The 27,300-nt window shown below is 37.8% G+C and overlaps 1 long non-coding RNA gene across 1 annotated transcript; it reads left to right on the top strand.

The window, feature by feature from the left end:
* Positions 1 to 477: 477 nt before the first annotated feature.
* On the top strand, positions 478 to 26,911 carry LOC125689657 (uncharacterized). Its single transcript, XR_007375382.1, has 3 exons — positions 478 to 548; positions 24,041 to 24,236; positions 26,507 to 26,911. It is a non-coding gene; the product is annotated as an uncharacterized LOC125689657 (long non-coding RNA).
* Positions 26,912 to 27,300: the final 389 nt, after the last annotated feature.

Here is a 27,300-nt window from a genome sequence, read left to right as displayed (position 1 = left end):
TCTTGCTTTTTTTTTTTTCCCTGCAGTCATACTACATGCCACCACAAAATCTTTTTACAACTCTAGCTGATTTTCAAATAAATTTGGCAGAGACACCTGAAGTTTCAAAGGAAATTAAGACCTTACAAGAAGTGTAAAAATAAGTGATCAAGAAGGAAAAAGGGGTTTTGAAGTGTCTTGTTTAAAGGAAGGGCTGCCACGTGTGTAGATCTAGGAATCTATGTATCCAAGAACTCTGAATGCTCCAAACAACAAGGTTTTGTAATTATATTAGATGCAAGCAATACTTTGTCTAGACAAATGATGTATGCATGTTGTACGGTAACCATTGAGTCACAGCCTGGACCACTGATTGAGCACCTGGAGAAAAGACCTGGTCAGCCATGGGAGCACAGGTGAAGGCAATTCAGCTGTGTGACTGGAAGGGTGGAGCCTGGCTGCACCTCTCAGACCTCATTTAAGGGCTGACTGACAAGGGGAAAGGATCTTTTCTAGAGATCCCTCCATGGTGGAGCTTTTCTCTGCAATCCTGGAATCTTCTGATATGGGTAAGTAAACGTCTTCTTTTAAGCACTTTTCTTTTGTGCCAATTGTTCCATTGTTGTACCTCCGGTGAAGCGCCTTTTTCCATCATATTAAGCTGTCTAGTTGCCATGTGTGTGAATTTGTATTGTGCGTTGTCTTGTGATCATGCAGCAGTTCTCTTTCTGTGGCTATTTTGCGTGTAAGAGGCATAAAAATTCCCTTCCTTTTTGTAAAGATGCAGTTTCCTTGATTCAAGGTTAACAGAGATATAACTGCTTGATGGTTTGTATAATAAGGTATGGTCATACTGGAACTGTATTTAGTTCAGGACCTGGTGCAGTACTTATAACAGTTTCTGTCTATGTGTGTATGCAGATATATGTGTGTGTACATGCATATGTTTTATACAGTGTGTATCTGCATAGGACTAACCAAGGCTATCAGGCTGGAAACTTACTTCAGTGTATTCAGTTTTAAACAGAACATATTTCTGCCAGCTTTCCTCACACTGAATAATATCTACTGGTGGCTTACTCTATTTATTTATATCAGATTACACATGGACTAAAGAGCTAAATCAGCAGGAGGAAAAAACACTGTCAAGCTTTTCAATTTTATCACCAAGTCTTGTGGTATTTGTTTTTTTGTTCTGTGCCCGAGCTGCTGGAATAAGGGAAGTTCATGAGAATCTAAGCTTCCTTTAAATAGAGTGACTTGCTAGCCTTCCAGCATGCAGATAAAAGTTGAACATATGAAGCAAATAACCTTGTGGGGTCAAGAAATGAGAAGTCATATATAAACATTTTTCTTTCTTCAGACACTCTCATGATATCTCATAATTTTGCAGTGCTAGTGATGAATGAATAATGATGTCAGGATTTCTTCCTCAAACTTTAAAATGCTATGTGGGGATCACTTCAGCCAAGAAGAAATATAGGCATTTGGTTTCTCTGCATGAAGAGATAGATCCACATAAACAATATGTGGGGCTGAAAGAAAAACAAATTGTACTATTATTATTGAGCAGAAGTATGGTCCTTCATCTATGACAACTGTCAGAACTACTAATCTCTATTCTGGAATCAGATTGCTGAAACCATAGCAGTTTTTTTTAATGAGCAAAGGTACTTGTACTTCCTAAAAAAGAAAACTTTGGTGTATGAGTTTTCTGATGATAGTTTTGTAAAATGTTGTTTCAGTGAGGCAGACAAAAAGACTGTAAGGGCAGAAGGGGCTGAAAAGCAAGTACGTCTTGCATGTAGCCTAAGGAATAGTAAAACAGCAAAGTAATAACAGGAAAAGGCATTTGGAACTTTAAAAGGCAACACTTTTTGTTCTTTGGCTGTGGGAAACATCTAATCAAACTGTACAACAAACAGAGCTTGTAATGCTACAGTGTGATAGAAAGTACAGTGATAGTGAGGTGGCACAATCCTAGGTTGCAGTGAATGAGAACAAGCTGAAATGCAGCAGCTTGTGGATGCAAAAAAAAAAAAAAAAACTGCTTGCCTTTGGAAGACCTCAGGTATGCAGGGATCTCCAGCAAGATATCCTTGTCTTTCCTACCAACTGTTACATGAGGTCTGGGAAGGGGTGGATCCTGGCTTCACTAGGTGCAATCACTTAGGTACATTGCTTGCACCTGTGCTCCCCTTGGTTGGCTCAGCCTTCCCACCAGGTGCTCAATCACTGCTTCATGACATGACTCAGCATTTCTTCTTTAGAAGTGCATCAGAAAATATTTACGTTATTAAATGAAAACTAATATAAACATAGCTTCCTGAATTCAGCTGTTTACCTGGTTAATAGAGCCTCGTAATACTAGGCACAGTGGTAGTGGTTCACAAAACACTTTTTTTGTTGATCTGTGTGTGGACTGCAGTTCTTCATGAAGTCAAAGAGACTCACTAAACTTTTAAAAATAGCACGACAAATTGCAACAAGCTAAGAAACTTCAGGGCCATGCCCTCAGGAGTAATGGCCCAATAGAAACAACATATGCTTTAAGAAACATTATTAGTCCAAGTCACTGAATGAAAACCAAGTTTAATGCACTCAATTATGACTTCCCAGAAGTAACATTTTCTCTGTTGTGAAGGGTATATTAGATGAAGTCACCTGAAAAGAAGTTGGAGCCAAACATTTAGAGGGAAGGTAATCGGGTAGTGAAAAATTCCCCAGAATCTTCCTATCATTTCCCTCTCACTTATTATTCTACCTTTGGCTCATCCCCAAAATAAGCCATGTTTCCTGAGTTATAGTGCTTTGTGGCTCCTGCTGTTGTCTCTCTCTCTCCTCCCAGTGAGAGTATCACATGGACATCATCCTTCGCAATTTTTTATAGCAATCTCTTTTCTAGCTGTAAAAGATTAAATTAAAGAACTATTTGACCTGCCTTTCCGAGAGTGGACAGTGCCACTTTAGCAAGTAATACGTCACTGGAAGAATGTCAACTTCATGACCCATTACTCACATGAGGCGCCAACTAGGAGGAGTGAACTGAGAGATCCAGAAGTTCTAAATTTATTGTCATTATATATTTAAAAATAAAAGAGACTCTTATAGTGTAGGGAGTAGGAGGCAGAGGGAAGAAAGCTTAAGAAGTCTCTCCGGTCATTCAGAGGCTTTAAATAATCTGTGTCTGGCAAGCAGTTTCCTTTCACATGGAACACTATTTCTGCAAGTTCACTTTCAATGTGAAAAAGGTAGAATCTTTTCTATTTACCCTTGAATAGGTTCAAAATAGGTTTTGGACAGACTTATAACATCAGATTAAATTTGGATGGCTGGAGACATACCAAACTTCACTTCCGTGTCACAAATATTAAAAAATTCAGCTTCTCTGAAGCAAGGAATTCCAATTTATGACTGCTGCTGAACTGCTGTCATTTCTTGCATCAGTTTGATTAAACTTTCATTTCAAGGGAAACAGTTTAGAGCAGCAATAGCTCCCAGATAGTCATTTTATCCTATGACTGACATGATCTTTCTCCTTACTGCTTCTAAAGTCTTTCCAGCCTCATGTTTTTCTCATGGCTTTTGGGCAAACTCTCTGTGCTGTTGTTCTCCCCTACTTATTTCCATTATATTTCCTTTCTTCTGCTTTTATAAAGAGCATTTCCTGCTGATGCATCTATTCTGGGCCACCCCATCAGGTATATGTGTCCTTGAAACAGAACTGGGAAAGCAAGTACAGCAAATTCCTTACTGATGTGGACTTTGCTTGCTTTGCTGACATGCTTCAGCTTTGTTGCACGCTGTTTGTACATCTATATAAAGGTCTTGAAGAAAAGGACTTCTTAAGGGTTTTTGTAGTCTGCAGTGGGTTAAAAGACAATTAAGAGTCTGAAATCTGATCAAGGTACTACTACAGTAGAGAGGACACAAAGATACATCTGTGGACCAGGGCACAGTAATTTAAGTTTTAGTGTAGAACCCCAAATGTCTGGTTCTGGGGGGGGGGGAAGCTGAAATATAAGATTCAGTGTAGTCAGGCAGAGTGGTTTGTGCCATTGACAATTCTCTTTTAGGGGATCTGGGAGAAAAAAGTGACCACAAGAGACTCGAAATGAAGGTATTAAAAGGGTGAGCAAAGGACAAAATCTCAGCCTACCATCTGGTGCGTGACATGCAATGTTTTGGAGTGCTCCAGTATGAAAGAAATTCCAGAGACCCTCCAGGACTGGAGGATTTTTTTTAAAAACATTAAAGAGTTCAGAGCTGCTCCATGTTAGAGGCTTTTCTTTTAAGTGCATATAGTTTCACAGCTTCTCAGTGCCAAGGTTTCTTTTTCATTAACTTCGTATTAGATCTTATGAAGTAATAGTGACATATTGTCTCACATTAATAGAGAACAATATAACTACATGAGGCATTCATGAATTTGTCCATCAGGTTTTTGAGAGACATGAATGGAGAAATGCACCCACTGTGCCAAATTCTGCCATAAATTGTACTTGCATAACCCTGGTCCTGGCTGTGGTGTTTTTGGTAGGATTTTTGAGGGGGTAGGAGAGCAGAGACCTGAATCCAGACTGTTGATATACGTGTCTCCTCATACACTTATAACAATTACCAACTTTTCTCCCTTTTCAGTTCTTCTATGCCCTTACGTAGAGCCTGATCCTGCTACAGCTGTTGCTCAGTCATTTCCCCAAATTGACTGAGATCCTCTCTGCACACACTTGAGATTTGTCTGCATGAAGTTTCCAGTAATACTGGGACCTTTTCTGCTTGAAAAGAAAGACAGCCTAATTCATTATGTTTGACTGGCACCCAAAAAATGGAGCTTTAACCAACAGTATATTGTTACTGCTACTAATGTTAATATTAATGATAATATTATTGGTACTACATTTTCCTATTACATTATAATATTAAAATGTTATTTTTATTATTGTAGTTTTTTACCTAGTCTCACTGTAGTGAGGCTGGTTTTTTATTTTTATATATATATGTGTGTGTGTATATAGTTACATACACACACACTTTTCAGAAACCTAGTTTAACAGCTGCTGAAAATGGCCAGTTTTCCAGGCTCTGGCTTTTGGAAGGGATAATCCCCAGCACAGTAGTAAGCCAAGACACTGTAGACTGGAAACAAAAGCGTATGACTCAAAAGAAAGGCTCTCATTCATGGCAGAATTACTGCAGCAGCTCACACTTCTGTGCTGGGACAAAGCAACCTCCAAAAGGGTGTGATCTTGGCAGAGAAGAAATGGTTTAAGTCCAGTTCTCTCCCAGTATGGTTTATGGTGTCTCATGGGCTGACAGGAAGGTCAGTCCCTATGAAATAGCTTGTCTTTCCCCAAGGAGCCATGAGAATGCTGTGCAGTGCTCTTTCCTCCAGATGTAGCTATGAAGAAAAAGGGCTCTCCACACAGTCATGCTAATGTAGATCTTCCAGAACAGCTGCTGGCACTCCCAGTTATTTTGGCACCTAGAATGCTTTTTTTTTTTTTTTAATACAGTGTCCTGCAACAGGTATGAAGTGTATTCAAGCACTGCAATTTATAATGTTATAGAAGCAAAAAAAAAAAAAAACCAACCCAAACTTAAAAATGGCAAAATGGCAATGGAATACTTAGCCTTAACCTTAGCAAAATAATTATTCTTTGTGTGCTATACATCATGTGATTTATGGTAAGGCTTTAGGAGAGACCAAATGAAACCCTGGGGTGAAATTGGCTCAGGATGATCAAAAGTAAGATTAATGTGCAGGCATTCTTTACCCATACTATACTATATACGCTATTTTACTGGACAGAAGACTATTTTAATGCTAGGAGTCCTACCTATACATTTATATTTTAAGCTGTGCTTTTAGATTTTTTTTCATATAATGCAGTTCATATGAACTATACAGTGGGCTCTGTGAGGAACTCATGTTTTCCATAGCTGTGGGCACCTTCCAGCTGCCTTTAGAGTCATGACACGGTACAGGTTTGTACTGCGTGTTTGTCCTCATTGTATGACCAATGTCATTGTAGAAAGTTGAATCAGTCTTGAGTGATGAGGAGTGAGAAGACAGGAACATGCTGTTGTATTGTCTCTTCCATGTCCCAGGCTGTGGCTATCCAGGGTGAATCAGTAATGAGAGCAAAAACACTCTCCATTACCATGGACAGGCCTTCTCTCTGTCAGAGCCTTGCACCAATGCTGGCCATTGCACATCTCCCTGACAGAGAGGACAGACCTGTCCTGGGTCAACCATTGCATCAACCTCTCTGTGACGTGGGACTGCTGCCAGAATTCTGCCCACTGTGATATGGCCAGAGTTGGTGTTCAGCATTAATACTACACCACTGTGACATGACTTTTCCTCCATTCAAATGAGAACAAATAATAAAATAACAAACAGCAGCAACAGGCAATGTTTGGGTAGGAAATTAAGAAGCTATAGGGTCAATGTAAAGAATAACATATCAGTGAAGGTGAAAAAAGAATTCAAAGCAGCTTGCATTGTCTATTGCCACATTCTGAGGTTTTGTGTGGTGGTATCTGCTGATATTTGTGTGTTTGAAGGCTAAATTCTGGAAGAAAAATGTATGTTACTTTCAGGTGATATTTCACGTGTTTGGCATTAAAGACAAGTCCGAAGCCAAGTGCTATAGCCACCCAAATGTGCCAGATGCATTAGATGCTGGTCCACATATACATAGTTCTCTGTTTAAAATAGCATTGTAGCTGAAGATATAAGCTTGCAAATATCTACGTTGAAGTATGGTTTTCCTCATGTTACGTGCAGAAATATTTGCAGGATTGGGCTCTATATAAAGAAACAGAAAATTGATATTGTGGACTTGAAAGTTATGACACTCATTTGTACTTTTAAATCCATTTTTTACCCTTTTGGATTCAGAAATCAATAGCTTAATACTCTTCAAATCCAGTTTTTCTTGGAGACTACACAGTGATCTAAATCTGTGAGAGACATTTCAAACATCCATTCATTCTATGTTCCAGAATCTGTATTAAAATGTAGTGGAGACATAGAAGTGCTTGTGCAGGGAAGCTTTCACATCAGCATTGAGTTGGAATATGGCTATGTTACGGTAAGGAGCCTTTACTACAGAGATACCAAATGTGGCACAAGCAGAATTGGATTCATGAGAAATCCCTGGTAGTGCTTCGATCAACATATGAGGTAGATCCGGTGTATCTCCAGTCCTAAGAATAATAATAGTAAAGCATTTTGGGAGTCAGTTGCACATTGTCTTCCCCAAAACACTGAGAAGTTTCCATGAAGACCAGCACAGGCAATCACTTAACTGGTTTTCACACAAAACCACAACTGACCACTTGCGCATGTAAGAAGCACAGCAGGTCCCTTGCTGCCAGCTGAACTGGCCCTCCATTTCACTCCTCACTACTGAATTTTTTTTCTACTCTAAATGGCACAAACTAGAGCTTCTCCCCTGACCAAAATCCACTGACCTCCCATCTCCAAAACTATTTTCACGTTGAGTGCAATCTCTTTGGGCAACCCTGCTTGGGATGCTGTTAATGGGAGGCCAAACTGGAGCACCGAGGCCCCGACTCGCAGCATGCTGCTGGGCCTTTCTAAATGTTCCCTTTTCCCAACACAAACCAAAATAAACAGAAATGTCTGTAATGATGATGAATGCCCACCGAAGGCTAAAATAATGTGCAAGTTTCTAATTTGTTTTTAAATACAGCAATTTTATTTGTGAGGTTTTTTGTGCAAGCCTCTCAAACACCATTAAACTCATACTCAAATATTTACAACGTGTTTATACTTACCGTGTTCACCTCTGAACAAATTGTTTGACCTTATTTGCAAATGTGTTACAAGAACTCCCAATGACAGATGATCTTTCATAGGAAATCACAACATGTAAGTGAAATTGAAGCTATGCTGCTGCCCTGTGCTGTATATTAAAGCGCTCTGATCTTCTTAAAACATAAATTTGAAGTGCAGCCACCCTGGCAGACCCTGGGTGGAGATAGAAGAGAGTCCTCCTTTAACCTTCAGTGCACAAACGTGCACTTCACGGGTCAGTTTACACCACACGAGATGAGGGCACTCTGACATGTAAAACCTAAGGGGTTGATGCTACCCAGTCACTCAAATCACATAATTAATGTGCTTCTGGGTTCCAATAATAAACAATTCTGATGTCTACTCACTACAGCCAAACTTTCCTGGCTAAGTAAACAGCTCATTTCTTAAAAATGGCTCTTATCCAAAATGAAGTTTTTCAGCTATCAGCCAATCCTGCTGTGAGTTTATGTTTCCATGGTCAGGGGATCAACTGGTTTAGTTTTCCACTGATTAAGTTAAGATTGAAAGAACTCATTAAAGAATTATTTATGTTTCTGTATCTATAAATTTTATGCCAACATTTGCTCACATTATCTCCAGACACAGTAGTCACGTTTAAACCAAAACATTTTTAGCTAACTAAATATTATTCAAATTATAGAACTAATGGAAGGTATGGAATGCATAAAAGAAGATGTCAAGAAAAATTAGAATAATTCCAAAAAATACCTTTTTATATCTAAATGGCCACAAAGGTCATCAGAGAATAAAAGGAGGCATACTCACTGTGTTTCTTCTTCCATCAAAGTACTAGAAGGATCATTAAAGAAGTGTTTTCCATTTGCCCACAAATTACTTTGGTCAGATTCTTCTTTCATTGCTCGTCGTCTTTACCAATGGAGCTCTTAATAGGAAGTAGGTGCAACAGTGCAATCTCCCCTTCCTCAGCTGACACTGTGCATGCAATTTAGCAAGCAATAAAAAGCCTGAAGAGCCTAGTGTTCCAGCCCAGTTCTTCCATCCATGAATTTTATGTTGAAGAGTTTCCATTGATACCGTTAAAACTGCTGTAAATCAGCAATTGTGATTTACAATATCTGTATCCAATAAAAGAATCAGGCCTGTTGCAATTCTTTAAACAGAAGTCTAAGCAATACCTGTTCCCATTTGAGACTTAGTCTAGACACACTGCATTCATCACTCTTTAGCCATCCTAAAGCCTTTCTGGAAAGACAATAATTCTTACTCATGTAATCATTGACTCTCTGTTGACATGACCAATAAGAAAGTCAATTGGTGTCAGCTGTAGTAGTGATATTGTGATGGGAACATCTGCCCAATTTATTCCTGATGAGAGTTAGTCTTCATCACTGTTAATTGGATGGGGATGAAAGCTCCAGATCCTATTACAACTCCTTTGAGTAGACTAGTTACTCATAATTTTTTCAAATGGTTTATCTCCTTTCATTTGTGAAATTGCTTCCACTTGATGCTTTGGATCCAGGTGTCTTGAGTAATAATAAAAATTTGCAGCAAGACACTGAGGAATCCTAATGTTCTTCTCTACCTATCCTGATGGTTTAGGAGATGCTATATTTTCCTGAGCCCTTCATGGTTCAACTTTTCATGTCTGTTAATTAATCATCCTGACACACAGAGTTCTACCCTACCAAGAAATGTTGTAAATATCCTGCATATAGTTCTCAAATAGAACTAGCAACTAGGGATTTCTGCTTTGTTCTTTTATCACACATATGTTTTACTTTGATGTAAACACTCTTCAAAAACAGTAGAAAGAGCTTTTTCATGTTATGCATATTTCATAAGCATGCGTTGTTAGACACAGTAATAATTAAAAATAGCTGCGTTTTCCTCCATATTTCTTCAAACATCTTGATTTTATTTATTTATTTATTGAAGCTAAACTCAAATGCACATCATTTTTTGAGTAATGTTCTTGGTAGAAATAATTCGTTTGCCTGTAAAAATCATGAGGACTCATTTAATGCTTATAAATAAAATGAATAGTAAACTCAATAAACTCTTTACATATTTTTAATTATACAATAACATTAATGATTATATAACAACATGATACAATAACACTAAAATTTCATATTCAAAATTCATCTGGATCAAATCTGAAAATCTCTGATATAAAAATTTAAGGTGAAATTCAGAACCATTCTTACACCATCCTCAATTTTTGTCATTCCTGAATAGATCCTTGCTGTTAGGGCAAACCAATAACATGTATCAGTCTCATTCATATCATATACATTCACTCAAAGAGAAACTTAAGGAAAAAAAACCCTAAAACCTAAACATCTTTCAGAACTAGGATGTTTCTAAATGAATCTTTTGTTCCATGCAGTTCTGTGGATAACACTGGAGTGCTCTGTTAAACATTGACACACTTATTTTTAATTAAACATCTCTGAGTGCAGGTGGTACTAGATGGTCTCTCGATAACAAAGGCAAAGTTTAAAGGTTTTATTTGCTCTTACACCTGTTCGTGAAGTCAGAGCTCCTTAACGATTAAGCTTAGCAGTGCCAAATAACAGAAAATTAGAACTGTGGGCTCTTTTTAAATCTTGGCTCTTACAGCAGTATTGGGTTCATTTTCGTTATATTTAATGGATTGGATCCAAAACTCAATGAACAAAATTATTCACAGCGCATTCAGGATGGCTTGGGCATTTCTTTATCATTTGGAGTCTAAGTTTGATCTCCTTGCAAAGGCAGACCATCCTGGGCAACCCTGTGATCTCTGCAGAATGACATAGGTCCAAGTTGCATTTGTGCTTTACTGCTTCTCACTAAGATCCATGTACTTCCCATTGAGTCAGAGAGCCCTGTAGCTCTAAACTCAGCAGCTTCACCTACTGATATTTTGCCTCCTAAGTTTAAGATTAGGGCCTTAGTGTGCTCAGCTTTGGGTCTTTCACTTTCAACTCCCCTTATTTTTCTTGTTTCTTCTCTAAACAAACTTCAAGAAGATTCTGCTTGCTAAGAGTTGTGCTAAGTGGCATGCTTAGTGAACTGTGTTACCCCTGGATAATTAAAAAGAGCTAAAAACGAAGCTTATTATAACTTAGTTATACAACTATTATTGACTCTGTGTAACTATCAACAAAACAGTCTCCCACTGATTGTTCTTCAACTGCTATATTTGAAATACATACTAATAATACATTAGCTACTACTAATATCTCTGAACACTAATGAATTAGATTGGGGAGGAAATTTTCTGAAATACAGATCAGGCAGCAACTTTTTCTGTCAGATGTTTTTAGTGCAATTCAGTGAAACCAAATAGCGCCTCATCTTAAAAATCAGATCTCAGTGGAATTTTCCATTACAATTTTATTTTCTCTGAAATTATACCAATTAGAAGAGGACAGGCAAAAAAAAAAAAAAAAAAATCTTTGATGATGTTGCAATTATAGTTTAGTAAACCATCCAGATGGATAGCAGATAATCTGATTTTGATGGTTCTCAGGGTGTCCGTATAACTTTGGTGAGATGGTGAGATAATATCAAAGTTGTCCACTACTCAGAGACTGGCAGAGATGCCTTCTTTTTCTCCGTCAGCAAACACAGGATCTGTTCTACATTCCTCTTATCCCCTCTCTCCTCTGATGCCAAGAAAATTCTATTTGCTCTATTTGCTCTCTGGATTATAAAAATTTAGTATTGTTACAATGAAACACGGTCTCACATCCCAGGCCGCTGCCTGGCCTTGGTCGTAAGTGTCTGACAGTGTTTAGACTGAGCAGGTAAAAGTGGGTTTTCCCAGCTTGCCAAGCTCCACTGGGTCCTGAGCCATCCTGAGCACTGAGCACAGAAATCTGAAGTGCTCAGACGCTCCAAGAGCTAATGTTTTTAGGGACAGATGAAGAACTAAGAAACAAACAAGCAGCAGGACCTCCAAATTTAACTAAATATCTTAATAAGTAAGTGGATAAATTACCTGCTGTTGGTTGCTCATTGTTCAATGTTCAAGACTAAATACTCCTAGCAATCCTCCAGCAGTAATCATCTCAGCAATACTTATCAGAAGCTGACTGATGCTTTTTGTATGAATGACTTTGATAAAGACCCTACGAAGCAGAGCAGAGCAGACAACCATTTTAACAAGTGGAATGAACAAAGAGGTGTATGGCTTATCTTTTGTGGCATTTTCTCTGGCTTCAGACTATCTGACAATGGAGCCAATGGGAATACGTACTTTCCATGATAACAGCTACATATGCAGCCTGTATTTTCAGTGTTGTCTCCATCAGAGCGTGCAGAGTCTCCTGTCTGCTGATGCAGGGCAGGGCAGCTCTGGCACGTGGGATCAGCTACCACTTCAGCTATCCTGGCCTCAGAGTGCCAGCTGATTTAAGGCTGTGTCTTAGGCTGGTTGTTTTCTACAGCTGCTCCTATTGGTCTCCAGATAAATGTAGACTGTATTTTAGTTTAATTAATTAATTAATTAATTAAAAATCTTTGCTGATAGTTGCCACAGTTCCCAGTCCCAAAACAGCAGCCACAGGGGAAAGTCCCAGGGTCACCTTTGTCACTGATATGATTTGTAGAGCACTGTCTTACTTTATCTATGGGTTTCTTGTAAGGAAATACTAGACATTATTTTAATCCTAATTTTTATGTGATGACACCCACACTGTGTCCATCTGAAACCTTCTTTTTGGCCCCACCATTGGTTTATGCTACTTGAAAATAATGGAACTTTTCTCTGTCTTGGTTGAAACTGTACTTACTCTTTCTTGTTGTCTTTGCCACCTTCACTGCCATTCCCCCCCCCCCCCCTTTTTTTTTTCACTTTGGACTGTGCTTATCTGATCCCATGAAGGCTAGTTTTTCTCCCTTGGAAATCACTGAAACAGATCTGCAGTTAATTCTATCCGAATTCAAATTTGCATCTACTTCGGAATGAGCTTTCTTGGTAGTGCACTGTGTCAGTGAAGTTCCATAATAGCAAAAGCAGAGTACAAGGTCACGAGGTGTTTGATGAAACAATCTGGACTGGTATGAAAATGATGATTTTTCACTCTCAGATATATTGCTTTATGAAAAAAAACATTGGAGAAGAGCCTGCAGTACAAGCCTTCTGGTAGTCACTGAATGCCAGCTTGTGGAAGACTTTCTTGTCAAGTCCTAAGAGTGAACACAGAGCTCTTATTTAAGCCATAGCTTATATCCAGATTCCTGACATTAATGCAGAAATGGAGATATGACACTACTCAGACTAATCCTATTCACACACACATGCACACACAGCTTAAGAAATCAGGATGGGTTTACTGGTCACATTAAGCTGAAAGCCATGTTTCAGCAGAGACTGCACATGAAACAGGATAGAACTTCGTTTGACTTCTCTACCAGTTGAGCACTGAGAAGATCTATGTTGGAGCTAATGTAATTGCATGTTTCTGTGGCCACCAAATAGAACAATCTTACAGCCTAGCTTATGATAGTGAAATTATTAGTAATTAACTGTATGTTGCTTAAGTAATAACATGACACCTTTTAGAAATAAGCTATCCGTACCTGTATGAGAGGATGCATTTTTCATACACATAACAGCAGTGCAAGATGCTTGCAATTCAGGTTGATTCAATATTTGCAAGAGACGGTGGAAAATAAATGCACTGATCCTGCAGTGTTTCCGTATGTGAAAACTGGGATACTTACTGCTGCCAAGGATTGAGTTCCATCTCACTTTTGACTTTATGTAAGATAAGCTAACTTCTACATTTTGATCACAAATTTATTGTGCAGTTAATAGATATGAAGGTAAAGGAAGGATATCACTGGTCAATCTTCCATGTATGGTTCTTGCTTACCAAGAAGAATGAGCTGTGGAGACTTCAACCCTTCTGCTTTTCAGGAGGGTGTAATCTTTTCTGAACAGCTGTCTGCAATATGGGTGGCTTCATATCAGGAGAGAGATTTTTGATACTCTCTGAGGTTAAGTTTTTAAAAATATTATTGAGAAAAATGTCCCTAGTTAGAAAATTCTTATTTTGGATAGTTATAGAAGGGGAAACTCATGCCCTGAGTTTGAAAGCCATGTGTTACATTCCATGTGTTTCACACATGTGTAACATAGGCATGTTTTTATGAATCTTTTGTATATTCTGTAGCCAGACTCCTGTGTTTAAGCAAATGTGGAAACAACACAATACAGCTGTATAAGGAATTTTTTGATCATAAGTAGGATCTATAGATTTTTAAAGCTACTCTTTAAGCAATAACGAAATCGTCCATACTGTTGGAATGTACTTCATGCCTTGATAAAATCTTTCATTCTTTTGGTCTGGAAAGAAAAGCCCTGTGAACGTTATAATGCCAACTTAGTGTTACAAGAGTTAGTAATAGTCAAGGCTGAAGGTGATATTCATTGCTAAGATATCAAACCAGTCCCATGTACTTGGCAAGAAGTCTAGATTTGGTGTTATTCCCAAGATTAATACCATGTTATTAAATGAAATGTTTCAGAACTTAGGACAGTTGAACACTAAAAAAGATTGAAAAATGAAATAGGAATGTATGGCACTTGCTGGCAGTTTCCTCTGAACATTTTTTTATCCCTTCCCCTTTCTTTTAGACTATGAAAGGAACGGCTTAGGATGGTTGCAATAGAGAATGGGAAAGTGGCCCCATTTCTTGTACTAGATATTTTAAAATATTACTTCCTGAATTACTGCATTCTGAATCATCCAAGAAGTAAAGTCCTAAAAGCTGAATACGTAACTGCTTGCCAAAATAAAGTGGTGTATTTGGACGATGAGAATTTTAAGGGATACATGTAAGACGATCTACATCTATGTGATAAATTGCCAACTGTCTTCATTTTCTGAGGTGATCAGCACCACTGCATCTGCATTCTGCAGTGGATTGCTGTGTGAGAAGGGCTTCCAAACATAGAGAAGAAAACAGGGAAAGAAACCTTTGTGAAGCTGCCAGTCTCCATGAGAACAAGTGAGATAGCAGAGGTGGGGCCAGGGCCAGGTTTCTCCAAAATATTACTTCCTCCTTATTTCCTTGGAAACCACAACAGACATGAAGAGGACAACAACACTATTTGATAGAGAAAATTCTCAGCTACAAAAAGCTATTTTTCAACACATTTATCCACCATTAGCTGTGCATTTTAACTAGCATGAACAGTAGCCTATGTGTTGCACTCATAAAAATCTACACCAGTGGAGGTGATCCACTGTTGCTGTCACCACTGCTGAAACTCACCACCCACCACCTCGCTGCGCTCACATCCACTGTTTGGTCTTCTTAAATATTCAGCAAATGTCAATGAATGTCAATTTTTTCTTCAAGGAGGAATTCAGCTCCAACCCCTTTGCTTCACACACACTTCATTGTTAGACACCAGTGTCTCAGACTGCCCCTCTGCTGCCATCTGTCATACTGCAATAACGTGTAGTGGAATGTTGGTGGGAAGGTTCAACCTCTATTGCCACATAACCAGCATCTGCCTCTGGCACTGTGGACCAAAATAATAAAATAGGAAGCATTACTTTTGGAGCAGCCCAAAGTAAAGTAAAGGAAAAACAGAGCTTTGTATGCATTATTAGAAAGATTTCTTTTTTATGCTGCTGTTCCCTTTTTAACACCTAGCATTTTTAATGGTGGCCAATATGCACCAAGGCAAATAGATCCACAATAATTAAGCACTGACAAATTGTTTACTCAAAGTTACACTGCAAAACTCAAGTTTCCAAAAGGAATTTTGTCTGATACATTTTCACCTCGAAGCAAAACCCTCGTTTCACTGCAGTTACCACCAGCAAGTTTAAGAATGTGGGCTTAAGTGAAGGCACAAGTCTTCCCCATCCAGTTGTGTGGAATTCAAATCCGTATGTAAATTTTTCTAGAGAAAAAATAGTATAATTGTTTTATTGGAGGAATTTTGGCATTGCATATGAATAATGGATTTTTCCTTTTCAAAGCCGCATTATTAAAAAAAAATAAAATCACTGAGGAAAAATGGGTGGAGAAAATTTAAAGAGATCCAAAAAGTTTTACATATAGAAAGTCTATCTGAGGTGCTATTTAATCTTTTTTTTTTTTTGCTCTTCTTAAAAGATTTGGGTCACTTTTGATGGAAAAAAAAATTAGGAAGGAAAATCAATGCACGTGAGTTTCTAAATATTCTGATTAAATGTTTTGATTTTGTGGATATTTTTTCTGGTTTTCTTTGGTGGAAATGTTCCCTAAGTTGATCTAGATTTTGTATTCCCCAGACTGTATTTTCTAGCCTTTGTATTTAGTTTCTATCATTTTTCTTCATTCAGTGCTGTACAGAAGATGGAGTAATGCAAGTTATTAACTGAGACTAAGATGTATCTTGACACTGGTACCAATTAATAACAAATGAAAGATTTCCCACTTTTTTTCCCAAAAGAGAGAAAACTGATTTCTTCAGAGGAACCTGTCATAAAGCACAGGAAAGAAGAAATTTGTTCCCTTTACAGAATTGTCTTCAAACATCCATATTTACACTCCGAGCATAGGTTCAGTTTGCTTTCTGCAAAGTACAAGGTCTTGCACTGCTGAAAAATCTAGCTAGTGTGAAAAGCATCACTCACTCCATTATTCACTCATTTCTCCTTTCATTTTTGCCAAGAGAAGATAAATACGAAAACTTTGAGAGCTGGAAAAGTAGATTTAAAATAAAGACTTCTGTATGTCTTCACTTACAGCAAGTTTGATGATGAGACAAATTCAGTAAATGTAGTCATTTGGTTCAGCTTATAGCTATCTACCCTGTGTTGCTAAAGCAGTTGAAGCAGCCGGAGCCAATCACTTGCTCTGGCCTGAGGTCTGTATAAACATCAGTAGAACAGTCTTGTATAGATCTGAAGCTGGGATTGATTCAACAGAAAGTTTAGTAAAAGACAGCTTGTTGGATTGCTGGCAGGATGCACAGAGTCAATATTTGTAATAGTAATTAGTTCTGGATCCAGGACAAGTGACTTGATACACATGTTGTGGCATTGTCCTCTAAGTCTTTCCTTTTGGAAGTAAATAGTTATGTTAATCTAATCTTGCACAAAGTCTCTTTTTCTTAATCTTAAACTTCTTTTGTAAGGGAATTAGTCTGATTTATCAGCTGCTCAGAGGACAGCTTACTCTTAACAAGTGAAGTATTCCTGCTAAAGACAACCAAAACTAATAAAGACAGGTTGTTAAACTTTAATAGTAAGATAAAAAAAGTATGCTGCAAGCTAACATTGTAGAATACATTTTGTCAATCAGAAACCAATGCTTCTCAAGTAAATGCTATCTAGACATTTTAGGAGGCTAGCTCCTTCCCTTTGGAAGCGTATGAAGAGATTCCTACTTGAAGAGTGCAAAACCAGATGGAAGCAGTAAGATCATTTAGTCTGAACTCCAGCATAGCTTAGGGATAGGACTTTTGTAAGCTATTTCTCACTCCAAATAAAACATTTGATTTAGAAAACATTCTAGCCCTAATTTTAAATGGTCTAAGATGGGAATTCACCATAACCTCATTAATCTGTCCTAGTGGTTAATCAGTCACTGTTCTGACTCTGTCTAGCTCCAGTGCTCAGACAGTTAAGCTTCTTATAATTTGATCTTTTGCAGCTCTGAAGAATTATGACATTTATGTTGCCAAGCAAGTCACCCTTTCACATTCTCCTTGACACAGGAATCTATTGAGTTCCTCAGTCTTTTAGTATTTTCAATCCTTTCATTGTCCCTTCCAAGTTTTTTCTACATTCTTCATAGTTTCTCAGTACTTGACAAAGAGTTAGACACCAGTTGCAAAATTAAGTGTCTAGTGACTTTCTTTGTCACGAAACAGCACTCTCTAGATATAGCATTATTGAACATCTAACTAAAGGCCAATAATTTGTATTACTGACTTTATTTATTCCTTTATTCCATTAAAAAAACTCACATAACTGAAAATTTATGTATTAAAAATTATATATTAGGATTGATTCTACCTTTCAAATTAAAATATTGTTTCTAGGTTTGATAAAATTATATATAATAATATAATAATATAATGATATGATATAATGTTTGATTATATCTTAACTGCATGGATTTGAAATGATTTTCTGGACGCGCACGCTCTTTCTGGTTGGGACTCAAATACTACCATGAGCTACACCCTGAAACTTCCATTGGAATTAATAGCACAAACCATCTGCCCATTGAATTGGCCCAAATTTTACAGATACTGGTTTTGTTCTCAGATTTTTCTCAAACCAGAGACTCCCACTAAAGACAATCCTGATGTGACACTTAATGTCACAAGATTTCTCCTTTGAGGTCTCTGGCATTCTCAGTAAGACAGGAGACATGCTGGTCCATCAGCCTGCCACATTCATTGTAACCTGTGCAATGAGCACAGAGCCTGTGTGCGAAGCCTGCACTGCAGCTGTGAAAGAAATGAAAATGTGGAAATCCTGTGGGAGTAGAGACTGCAGTGCACGGGAGCCACCGAACCCATTGTTTGATGGCTGTGGAGTATTCAGCCTGGGGAGCAGAATTCCTTCCATACTGCAACAACCGTGATTGTATAAACATACAGCAGGTCCTGAATAGGTTATTCAAGAGGTAAATATTCTTTATAACTTATTTATACTCTTGTGCCTTCCCTTAGGGCTGGTGATGATTTGGGTCAGAGTTCTGTGTGGTAACAACAGAAAGAAACTTGGATGGAGTTTTGGAAATAGGATAGCTCATCTATTTCTCTAGGTACCTTTACTTTCAGATGTTTAATAATAACTTTAGTCCTCAGCAGGCATTCAGATTGCTTATCAACCTGCAACGAAACCAAGAAAAATAGAAATAAGAAAAATGAACAATTCAATAAGCTTTAGATAAAACACGACTTCTTTCCAAATGAATTCCATATGGTGAGTCACATTCTGCTTTGCATTACATGAGTATAAATCTGGAGTCACTCAGTTGATTTTGCTGGGGTAAATGCACTGAAAACAGGCAGCAGAATTTGTCCCAGTTTGTAAGAGATATAACTTACACTATTGTTGTTGATGTTCTTGCAATGTGCCAATATACTTGCAAATATTCGGTTCTGTCGCCACAAGTTAGATGTTCTAAAATCCTTATTTTGCACTCAGTAAGCAGGCAAAATTTGGATGGCTAGAACACAGAGCTAAGGTGCTCCTGGAACTTGTTTTTCTTTCTAAATACCAGCAGTATCTGCAATGAGCTGAGTATAAGTGCCTGTATGTAAAGTGACTGAGGGAATCATTTGATAGTAATCAGAAAAACAAAAAGAAATTCTGATCCCTGATTTTTCTGTATGCATGTGGAAAAGTTAACTAACTTCCTCCTCTTTTTCCAATGCCCAGCAGCCATACTCAAAAACCTAAATTGCATGCTTCTAATAGAAATCTCAGCATGGTTAAGAATAATTAACGAGCGTTCATTAACCAAATGTGCTAGAGTTCAGACAGACAGCTGAATTATAGCAACTTAATAAGTTACTGCCTGGCAGCAGAACTGCAGTAACAGTTGGTTACTGGCTATATCTGTCTTTAGTCTATTCCAGTTGTAAACTGATATAAAGTAGATTAAAACTCTGTGAGTCTTTTTGCCTCCAAGTCTACCAGCTTGACAGCATAGATGCTACAGGACAGCTGATAGGTGGTAACTATATAGTTCTCTGTCCCTTCAAGGGGCCAAAACAGAGAAAACTCAATGTGAATTTGATACTGCATCTGACTGTTGGTTGCTGAGCTATGAATCAGTTACTGCAGAGCTGGAATTAGCTACCCAATCTCTCCGAGTACTCTTTATGAGTCAGATTCTGTGAATATTGATTCAAATATTCCATGTAATTAGTTACACAGAAGACAACTGGAGTGTCTGAGAATACAAGCTCATGACCATGCACCAGTTGTTAGATCTGTTAAACCGGTACTGTCTCTGTTCCTGTTAACCCTAATATCTGTAATTCTGTATCCATCAGAAGCAACGCCGTTGCTCCTGGTAACTCTATTTGATTGTTCTTGTATTTTTTTGCTGGAGATTAGAAGATAATGTTGAGTGCAGGCAATAGAACGGTGGAATTCTGAAATGTTTCAGACGCTACTGGCAAATCTTTCTTCTTCCTGAAAGAAAAGCAAAAGCAAGCTGGAAATCAAAACAAGTCTGCAATCCAAAAAGGTAACAGAAGTGTCCTGCCTTTGTGTTGAATGACAGCTGACGGTTCTGTTCAAAGAATACTTTCTTTCTTCAGCTTCTCTACCTCATCCTGCCTCCAAGTTGAGGTTTCTCTTTGTTGTTCAGAGATCAAAGAGTACAATGTACAGATGCTGATTTTAACCAAAGGAGCCCTAGAGAGTGATCCTTCTTGCCTTGTAAGTTTAACTAGCTTTAAAATGAAGACTGTGTATCTGCTGAAATAGCTCATACTGAAATTCAAATGCGATTGAAGAAACTGATTTTGTAGTATCTGCTTAGACACAACTCCAGATGCCATTAAAAGAGACCAGATGTCAAGTATTTTCTGTTATATTCTAAAACAAGGAGCAATAAAAGTTTCTATTTGACTTTACTCATTTTAACCTAATGGTGAATCACTGTGCAGATATGCCCACATATTTTAGCAATATAATCATGACATAGAAGGTATGGATGCACTACAACATCATAATAATAACAGCGTGTCCAAGACAGTGTTGAGGGAAATGATCTCCAGATTCTCTATCTTCATTGTTCTGGTCACAGATGAAGATTTGGCTTGACAGATACATAGGACTGAATTTTTCCAAAGATTCCACCAAAAGAGAATGGGAACTGTGTGCTTTGTGTGGGGCCAGGCTCACTCTCATTGCTTATTTCATGTTGCATATTCAACTTTGTCAGGGCTAAGAGGTTCATTAATACATTCATTTTGATTATGGAGAAAAATACTTAAAAGATCCATCTTTGTACTTTATGCAAGAGTTAGCTTCAGATTTTCCTCTCACTTATCTATTAATGTAGCTTCAGCCTCTTTTGAAGCACTGAAGTTTCATTTAAAGCATATGAATGCTTGGATGAGATTGCTGCCATGTTTAGAGTCAAGTTCTTGCCTGGAGATTCCTTTGGGCCAGAGCCCAAATGAACTGACAGCGACATTGTGTCAGATGGTGAAGATCTGGTTCAATGGGGTGATGCTGGGATACATTTCTCTTTTTGCTAGTCTTCCAGAATTTCCCAAGAATATTCCATTTCCTTTAAAAAATGTTTGTGAGGTGAAATCACATTTCACTGCATTTGATAGCATTTCATGAATGCGTTGAAAACATATATCTGATCTGTCACCCTATGGTGGGTGATTAAGATTCTGCTTTCCATGGGATAGTTGCTAGATTTGCAGCTGGTACCAGGTGTGTGATGGATAAACTTTAGTTGGAATTATAATGATACTGTATACTTCTGAAGCAGATCAAACAGAAATTAGAGAACCTGCCAGTTTTGTAGGCAGGATTATTAAGCAGTTCTAGAAAATGACATTCTCCATCTGTTTTTGTGTGTGTGTGTGTGTGTGTGTGCACGCGCGCGCTACTTGGGCTTTTCTGAGGTTTTCTGCAGCTTGGTTTGTAGCACTGCTTAAAAAGTTGTTTTTTCAGGCTTCCTGGGTTTCACAAAAACCTGTTTCAGTTTTGGTTTGAATGAGTTCATTCTCAGGAATTCTGTGCTGATTGTTAGCGTTCAAAATCCAAATCTCAGAGCAATCCTATGCTAAAATGATTGAGCTTTACGCTGTTGGTTTGTTGCTGTTGTTGGAACAAGGGAACTTTCACCCAAACCATAGCTGTATGGAAGGGTCAACTGGGAATTGACACTAATTTTTCTAAAACCTATCTCAGTTTTCTAGGTAGGTATATAAATGAGCAGCACAGTCCTATATGAACGCTTTCACTCACAGGTCATCTCATCTCATATCACACCACCAATTTATGAAAATATCTTCCCTGTCTCCTGCAGTGCTTGAAATGTTGGTCTGAGTGTAGACCAAAAGTAGGTTTATATATGTGGGCATATATGGATGGAACCTTGCCCATGCATTGACCTGGCTGGAGAGATGCAAGTTTGGATCTGGAAGCCATAGCTGAATTTTCCTGATTCCAGTTATCCTGAAAGGGCAGGCATTATTTGAATGTAGTGCTATGGTGATGTGGTTGTATGAAACTTGGCTTGCAACTAGGCATCTGAGAGGAGGTTTTTACCTGCTTGTCTCTTCTAGTGTGGTGCCTCTCAGAAAACAAATGGTCAACCTGGGAGTCAAACTGAGGGTTGGTGTCCTTAGCTCAGACTGTCTTTGCAACCCGTGCAGCCACCCTGTCCTCCTCTCACCACACAGTTACAGAAACATCACATCTGAAATCTGAAACTCCTCAGCAAGACATTTTTTGCCCTGCTCTGCTCCTTCACAACCCATCCATTTGGGGAAGGAATGAAAGCTTGCAGCCTGCCTCCTCCTCAAAACATTTCAAACTTTCACTTATCTTTACTTAGAATAACTTGCCTGAGTGGAGCGGGAGTCCAGGCAGTCCTAATTTGTCTATTTGCCAGAACACTTTGTAAGCAGTCATCCTCTTATCTTTTGTGTGAGGAGTGGGAAAAAAAAATGACCTTACTGCGTTAGCAGGTCATGTCATAGGTCATCCTTTCATTCTCCTCACAATCAACTACATTTGCAATCAAAGAGACGGCACATTTTCCACTAGCAAAATGCTCCTTCCAAAAGCAATTGGAATGCTTAGTGTGCACCACACTTGTCCCCAGCCCATGAATTTTTAGGGAGAGAGGAGAATTAGAAAACCTGAAGGATACAGTGGGTTTCAATCTTTCTGTTTCATGGAGTGATATCATAACATGTTGCACAAGACTTTTTTTCCCTATCAAGCCTTCAGCAATTTCCTCTGTTTTTATTGCTTATTTTTTAAATTCGTGATTGTCAGAGCCATCACGAAGTGTAGGGGTCAAGTTTGTTTGCTTTTTTCCTTGTAATTTAAGCATTTCGTCCTGTCAGAGTTCACTTTTCAGTGACCTCTGAATTCATCTAAAATTGCCAAAAAGAACCCAAGTGAATACAAGTGTGGGAACTCATCTGTTTGTCATCTCCACGCGGGGCAGAGCTGTGGCACAGTTTGCCATTGATTCTATGTAAAAGGGTGAGCGTGTCTGTGCTGGCGGTGATGCTCGCAGGCTCTCTGAACTGTGTAAAGTGTGGTTGTTAGGCTCAGTATTAACAATGAATCTGAAAGCAGGCATTTTTATGACCCAAAGTTTCTTAAAAGAGCAGTAGCTTTTGGTGCCTTAGATATAATACATTTGAATTGCAACATCATTCAGCTGGTTTCAGCCAGCGTGATCTCAAAGTACCTTTGAAAATATCACAGTGTGCTTTTGTTTTAGGAAATATATCTTCATTACCTGGGACTGAGAATAGAGCAAGACCAGAACCAGGAAAAGATGTGTCTCTAATTCTTTTTCCTTTGGAACTTTCTTGAAGGTTTTTTTTTTTGTTGTTGTTGTTTTGTTTTGTTTTTTGTTGTTGCTGTTAAACACATGGCTGGTTTTTTGTTGTTTGTTTGTTTGTTGGGTTTTTAAAAATTTTCTTTGGTAGATGAAGTCTTACACGGTTTTATTCCCGTGGTCTATGAACTTGGATGATATCAATCTGTTTCTCTTGCATATCTTCTTGCATGAATAGGAAAATTGTACATTTTCCCTTGCTTTATTATCATTTATTAATGAACTGACTGTGTATTTAGAACATTTGGGTCTGTTTTAGTCTGTTCGTAAGCCTGTATATATGGTGAATTTATTAATGGAAAAATGGTACAAGTAAACTAAGTAGTAAAATCCTCATATGTTAAACAGCTGTTTTAAATATGAATATAGTGTGTATATATAGCATATAAAACCTTCAAAAAGAACTCCATGGAATGCAGGAATTCAGTTTTACTCCATTTAGATTACAGTTTAGGTTCACAGATATTATACAGAAGTTATGAGGGAAATCAGTTAAGCATCAGATTCAGGGCAAATTATTTACAGCAAAATATTTATTTGATTATTATCTAATAATCTAATTATTATCTAATAAGGAACTAATTATAAATTAGTTTCTTTCTGGTACACAAATCATTTGCAAATAAATTAAAATTTTATTTTTAAATAAATTTTGCTATTCAAATACAGCCAGGTCCATCATCCATTGAAGGCTCTGAATGACTCACATTGATTCCCATGGGCTTGAATGAGGGAATCATCCAAGCCCTCACTGAAGGTACTGAGAGATGGACTGGTTCCTTGGTGTGTATATCTCAACTTCTGCTTATGGCAGTGGCTTTCAAATATTTTCAACTTCTGGACCTCTGGCATTCATCTAGTGAAGGTACAGCATCGTGTATATAAATCTGTAGAAAATTTCTTCTTGTCTCTGTTACTTTTCATAGACTGCCTGCATGGACACTGCAGATCACAAGATAAAAAAAAATATCTTTTTCCTAGAGTAACCCACTGCTAATGAGAAATGAATAGCCATTCAGTTACTCAGAATTCACTTCTCAATTCCTCCCAAAATATTTATTTGAAAACACTCTGGGTCCAAATACTGGTGCAATTGCATATCTCAAATGCAGTTAAAAGATGTTTTCTTTCTGGGAAAGAAAATAATTTTCATGACTCTCAGATGACTGTTTGGGAACAGTTCTGCACACAGTCTGACCTATCTCATAAAGCTCTGCCATATGCCAGTTGGTATTTCCTCATTTCCTTATTTTTTATGTATTGTTTTGTACGCTTGACAAACAAGTAATCAGGTGAAAAAAAAAATAGCCTTTGACCTTCTTTTCAGACTGACAGATAGTAGTTTTGTATTTATTTAGACAGATTCTGTTGGGAACAATCCTCCCTGGTGCTCATTACTCAATGGACTGACATTTGCACCCTCTTTGGAAAGCTTTAAGATCACTGATCCATGCTAACCAGTACATTCCAGCAAACTCTTGTGCCAAGGGGCATTACTTCTAACACATATCACCTTTCAGGACAAGGGAGAAATGAAACTGTATTATCTAACATCAGTACATCTTCTTTGCCTGTGGCTATTGTTAGAATAAGCAGATTCAATTAACTTCTTCATTTCCTTGTCAATTTTTTAGTTTTCTCTTAAGCAGGGCAAGCTAATAAATTCAGTGGGATCCTCACTTTTCTGCAATCTGTTCAGTTTCTCAGTGTGTTAAGGTGAAACTGTAGCAATCACACACCTAAAGGTGGCATACAAAATGAGGAAAGGTGACTGTAGACCTTTTAAGGAAGATATAATGAATTCATTTACTCAAACAATTGTTTCTTTGTTGGCTGTCTAACACAATGTAAATAATATCCAGATTTATCTGTCAGTCTCTTTTGGGAAAACTTAGGTTGCAGTTGAATTTCTTTGCAATTTTTCAGATCCTATGACTGACAAACCAAAATTTTTTGTGACTATCTTTTGGGGCATTGATACCAAAAAGGTACAGAAAGAGACCAAACTGTAGAGAATTATCAACCAGGGTAGATAAAATTTAAACCAACCTACACTAATTTTGTTACTTCTCTCTCTGATTACACTTCCAAAAATAATCACTCGGTTAATTTCAGTTTATGCATAATAGAGACAATGTGAAATAATGACTGAAAACGACTAGCTGGAAACAAAATGACCTAGGTACTCTTAGCTTTTTTCCACATCTTATGAAAAATTGCTCAACTACACCTCCTCCCATCTTATACTTTTATCTCTGCATCCCTTTAAATTGCAAACTTCATTGGACTGTGCTACAATAATCTGTCTGAAGTTGTTTGCATGTAATGCAACATGAAATTCTTCTTTGGATTATTTTCAGAAGCAGCAGTACACAACAAGATGATATTGTTTCATTTCATAGTTAGTGATGTAACTTCTTTCATTTGGTTATCTTATTGTTCTGATAGAAGTTGTTACTTCTGTTCACTGAAATTTGTCCTAAAGATTAATCTATGTAGGTTGCTCCAGAAGTAATGCCTCTTGCTTATATCCACGGAAACTGCAGCAGACACTATAATAACACTATTTAATAGAGAAAATTCTCAGCTGCAAACTACTATCTTTCAACACATTTCTCCATCATTAGCTATGCAATTTCACTAGCAATGAACAACAGCCTGCATGTTGTGCTTGTAAACATCTGCACCAGTGGAGGTGACACACTGTTGCTGTCACCACTGAAGTGTGTTCACATCCACTGTTTGTTTAGCAAGCATCAATGATGTCAATGGGTGCCATTTTTTTTCTTTCATGGAAGAATTCAGTTCCACCCCTTTGCTTCATACACACTTCTCTGTGAAACACCACTGTGTCAAAGTGCCCCTCTGCTGCCATCTGTCACATGGCAACAACGTGTAATGACATACTGGTGGGCAGGTTTAACCTCTACTGCTGTATCACCAATATTTGTCTCTGATGTCATGTGTCAACATAATACACTAGGAGGCATTACTTTTGGAGCAGCCCTTCTAAATATCTGCTGTTGTTCTTTTAATCTATGATTATTTTTCTTTACAGTCATTATTAGAACATTCTTTCTTCTGCTACCTTGTGTATGATTGAAAATTATTCTAATTTCTCTTTCTGCGGTTTAGCTCTTCTTTGAAATGTGGTACTGATTACTGGGAATGGAGCTTCACTTATAATTTTGGCAGCACTAGTGAGAGAAGAAGGATTGTTGCACTTTTCCAACAGAAATATTTGTACTATGTTATATGATGTCCCCTTCCCTTCAATCCCACCTGCATGGTATCATATGCAGTTTGTAAATCACTACTATTTTCAAAGACTTTTCTGCAGAATTGATTATTCTCTGTCTTGAATTTTTGCATGTGGCTATTCCTGACTTTGTTTAGAGCCATTGTCCATACTAAACTGCATCTCGCTTTGTTTTTAAAGCCATCTGACCACTTTCTTTGTCAGTCTGCCATCTAGTTTTCAGTGTGCCTGCAGCTCCTCCAACCTTTTCCATTGCTTAAAATTGTAACAGGAAATTTTATTAATTTAAATATTAAACTGGCTGAGGAGGACTGCTAGGAAATGCCACATCATACAGCCTTGTATTCTGGCAGCGGACCATTTCTCATTTCTTTTTAAGTATATTTTTCCAGCAAATTCTGTACAGTAATTTTGAATCCTATAGACATCTGTCTTGGATCAACAACTATCTTGTTTCCCTAATTTGCTCGCAGTAATGTCACTTGAGACAACATAAAAAAACAAAAACTTTCTGAAGTGGAGATATAAGTACTTGTGTTGCTCTTCTGCCCACAAAGTCTCTTGCTTTACTGAAGTGGGAAATCAGGATAGTTTGACATGAATTGTTCCTGACTAATTCAAGTTGGCAGCTACATACAAAGCCAAGCTCTATAGTTTTATGGGAAAAAGT

The sequence above is a fragment of the Lagopus muta genome, chromosome 2 (genome assembly GCF_023343835.1).
Source record: "Lagopus muta isolate bLagMut1 chromosome 2, bLagMut1 primary, whole genome shotgun sequence".
NCBI lineage: Eukaryota > Metazoa > Chordata > Aves > Galliformes > Phasianidae > Lagopus > Lagopus muta.
Note: the sequence above shows the minus strand (reverse complement) of the source record. Positions and strands in the feature narration are given on the sequence as shown.